This window comes from Pan troglodytes, chromosome 14, assembly GCF_028858775.2.
Source record: "Pan troglodytes isolate AG18354 chromosome 14, NHGRI_mPanTro3-v2.0_pri, whole genome shotgun sequence".
NCBI lineage: Eukaryota > Metazoa > Chordata > Mammalia > Primates > Hominidae > Pan > Pan troglodytes.
This window is the reverse complement of record NC_072412.2, coordinates 38,077,224-38,081,741: the sequence shown is the minus strand read 5'-3', so window position 1 is coordinate 38,081,741 and position 4,518 is coordinate 38,077,224.

Sequence of the window (4,518 nt, the reverse complement as noted above, 5' to 3'; positions counted from 1 at the left end):
AGAAATGGGCTAGAATTTTTAAAAGTTATTATTTATGGATCGTCTTTGTGTTACACTGTGCTTAGCCCTTCAGGGATGCCACAAAATATCTTTATTTTACAGATAAGGAAGTGATATTATGAGGCTAAATAATGTGGCCAAGATTCCCCAGCTAGTGAGTGTTGGATTAAGATAGAAAACCATGTCTCAGTCCAAAGTCCTTGCTCCTAAACATCATCAAGTTTTATTTTGAGGAAGTATGAGCCAAGGAGAGAGAGCACTCTAGTTCCTTTTTGCTGTCAACACCAAACTTTTAGGTTCTGGAAGTCCAGGCACCTAATGTAGTGTCCAGGACTACACGTGCATGCACACATATGTGTATGTGTGAGCACACCATTCCCACGTGCTTCATGCTCCTTTTCACACTCCACACATACCCTCCATATAACCTCCCCACCCTCACATCCTCCACTTCTGCTCCCATCCCCTCCCTGTCCTTATCACACACATCCTTTTGACACATAGGCATCAGCTACATAGTGCAAAATGAGGATCACGCTCTATCTTTGTTTCATAACCCTCCCCCAACCCCAAGAAACCATATGATTTTTGGACAATCCACAGCTTCTGAATCTAGTGCTTGATCCTACTGACTTGATGACTCCAGCACTCATGTTTAACCCACTAAGGCTCCTACATTTTCGTTATTTACTAAGAACTTGCCTTTTAACAGGGATTGAGGACTTAGGGACATAGGCAGAAACCTAAGATAGGTCATCCACATCAGCCAGAATCTGAGTCCATGAAGTTATGCTATTTAGACACTTAACTGATAGCCCTTACATCTTCACAACAATGACACAGGTTCAACCCAGGCCAGGGCACCTCCGACACTGAGAGCCACGCGAGAAGGAGGCCCTGCTTATACAAGGACATCTTGGTGGCCCACTGCAAAAATCTCTTTTTAGCCTTGTTCCAGAAGTCTAGAGTTATTCCTTTTTTTTGGTTTCAGTGATTTGCTTTAAAAATGCAAATCTTTCCTGGCAATGTACATCAAACTGTAAACTAGTGGTTCTTGCTGGAGGTAAACATTGTCTCACTCATTTAGAACCTCTTTTTTAAAATGCACAACCTGCTTGCATCCCTGTGGATTGGCAATGGGGGTATGAGAGCTGTATCAGAATATTTGAGGCTGTGGCTGTGGGAAATGCAGTTTGAAAACTTCCTGGGAAATTCAAATTATTCCACCTCCTTCAGTACAAAGCTTCATTAATTCTTTAGCATTATAATAGATCACTTACTGCCTTAGTTACTAAAGGCTGACTAAAGAAGGCTCCTATGAAGGTGAGTATATTTTGTGGCCAAGGGTCTGGAGAAGAGTCAAGAAAGGGTCAGAGTTCTTCTGGAATGTGAATGCCAAGGCTGATATTCAAAACACAGTCATATGCACCTCTAGAATAAGACTAAAGGTTTTTTTTTTTTTTTTTTTTTGCTTGTTTGTGTTTTTTTTTTTTTTTTTTTTTTTTTGTCTGTTTGTTTTCTGGGCGGGGAGGGGGGAAGTTGGAAGGCAGGGTGAGGCCAGAAGGGGGAAAGAGAAGACAACCTCTCTTGTAGAGAGAAGTGTCCATTCTCCTTGTAATGCAGCTCCAGGGCTCACAGTCATCACCACCGATATTGAAGCCAGTGCAGATAATCCCAATCAGGTGGTTTTCCTGTTTTAACAACAGGAAAGGATTGGCATGACCATAGTGCTGAAGCAGGGTGCGAAGTCCCCAGTCATCACAGACATTGCCCCTTTGTTGCTGGGCCTGGAGGTAATACCAGTGATACTGGTGGTGCTATTTCAGTGAGTTCAGGCTGTAGTAACAAAATACTATAAATTGGGTAGCTTATAAACTGTCAATTGAAATTTATTTCTCACAGTTCTGGGGGCTGGGAAGTCCAAGAATAAAGGTGCAAGCCGATTTGGTGTCTGGTGAGAGACCAATTCATAGACGGGGCCCTCTCCCTGTGTCCTCAGTTGGTGGAAGGGGTGAGGGATCTCTCTGCCTCTATGTTATAAAGGCACTAATCTCAATCAGGACAGCTCTCCCCTCATGACCTAATCACCTTCCAAAGGCCTCACTTCCTAATATCATCACATTGGGGGTTAGGATTTCAACGTATAAATTTTGGGGGTGACACAGACATTCAGACCATAGCAGATGCTTGCAGGTGGAATGCTAGTTGTGGTAAATGTTCATTCCAAGAGCTTCTGAGCTGCCAGAGGACAACGGAAAGGCACTGAGAGATTGAGGAATGGGGGAGATGCTGCAAAGGAGTCTGGCCTGGGGGAAATGAGACCTGGAGAAGACTTTGAAGGTCATCTAATCCAGTGGTTTCTAGCCATTATTTTTAAAACCTCAAAATATTCTTTAAATAAAAATTTAAAGTGAAACCCAATAGTTATATGTCATATAATACACTTTTGGTCAATGAAAAACCACAGAAACAATAGTAGTCCCATAAGATTATAATACTGTAATTTTACTGTACCTTTTCTATGTTTAGATACACAAATACTATTGTGTTACAGTCACACATAGTAACATGCTGTACAGGTATGTACCTAGGAGCCATAGGCTATGCCATACAGCTTGGCAGTGTAACAGGCAATACCATCTAGGTTTATGTAAGTACATTCTGTGATGTTTGCAGAACAGATTGCCTAATGATGTATTTTTCAGATTATAACCTGATCATAAAGTGATACATGAATGTATATACAATTGACAAAAAGGGAGCTCCTCTGGCTGCAGTAGTGAAGGAGGGCATGGGGCTCCATCTGCTGATCTCTTTCTTCCCCTCACTCCCAATTCCCTTTCACAGTGGTCCCTTTTAAAAACCTCTTGGAATCATTGCATGTAACAGACTAGGAAACAGAGACCCAAAGAAGTGAGGTGGCCTGCCTAAGGTCACAGAATCAAGATATGACAGAGTTTTGATCAGTATGGCTCTCAAATCTAAAGCAATTGAGTGGCGGGGAAGACTAACGTTTCCTACTTCACATTGAATGTTGGGTCAATCCAATTTCTAGTGGTTGTTGGCATCATGCACACAGTTCACTAAGTGTATTTGGCTGTGCCCTACTTGGAGCAGGGATTCCTTGGTAGGTGACCACTTTCCAGGTCCTAAATGGGATATGAGAGAGTGAGGGGCAAGATCCCCCTTTGGCTCGGCTCTTGCAGTTAGCTTCACTTACCTAATGTAGTCTTTGCTCTTTCTCTCCTTCCATCCCTCCCTTAATCCTTCTTTCACAGGATTCCCTGACACTAGAATAGACAAGCTTTCACTTCTTTCAAGCCTAGCCCTTAATGTTCTAAAGGGGAAAATAAAGCAATTTATATAGTCCTTTATAGTGATAATTGCCTGGCTTGGAAGGTTATTGTCTTGCTATAAAATCCTGTTTTTTGAATGTCAGATGCACTTTATATTCCTTCCAGTACATCCTAATTATGTCTTACTCCCAATTCCATAAAAAGTAAATAACTCAAGCATTATGTACTCAGAAAGGCAGAAAAGAAATTTTAAATAACTTTAGAATATCTTCCATTCCTAAAAATACTTAACTATATTATTTTCATTCTTAGGACATAAGCAAAGTAGCCATTATCTTTTGAGCCATATTCATTTTTTTTTCCTCAAATGAGGTACAGAAATGGCCTGTCTATCTGTTTTTGCTTCCTTTAGGTTGGGTGGATATAGAGATGATATTGATTCTATTTACAAAATTGACCTCTCTCTCTGTGGGTTTCTCAGCACTCTGTTGCTTATTTGCATGGGATTTTTTTTTTCTCTTTAAGGACCATTATTTAATATCTAACATAGAATTCAGAGATGAAAGGGTGCAGAGAAACCAACTGGGTCTGAGAGTGGCAGCAACATGGCTCATATCTTGCCAATCCATCCCTTGTAGTCAACACGATTGAAAAATAAAGGGGGTTTAGACTTTTTTTTTTCAGAATACAATTTGCCACTTTTCCTTGTCAGAGCTGTGGCCTAGGAAACACACTTCTACATGTTAATGTACAGCTTCCTCATCTTGGGTCTGTGGATGGATATTATGACCTTCCACTCCCAGGCTGGACATGTTGGTGGAAGTGGGTAAAGTAGCAGCTGAAGCAACAGATGTCCAAACAAACCAGTTAACTAGTTATTATTGGAACACCTGTGAGCTCTGCAAGTCTGCACACTGACCTCAGAGTTCCCAGGATGCCAGCATACACAGACGAGCTTAGTATTCCCTTGAGTTAACTGTTTTTTAAATGTTCTTCATTAGGAAATGATGCTGATCAGCTGGGGCAACCTTCTGGGAGGTGGTGGTGGTGGTGGTGATGGAGGACGTGGAGAGGGGAGGAATGGGTGGAACCTATCATGGAACTTCTCATTTCCTGTATGCTGAGAGTAGGTTCTGAAGATAAAAACCTCTTTCAATCTGTGGGCAGTGTCTTAAGTTCATGAACTGGGAATCTATATTAGTTTGGGCTCCTTCCAGATCAG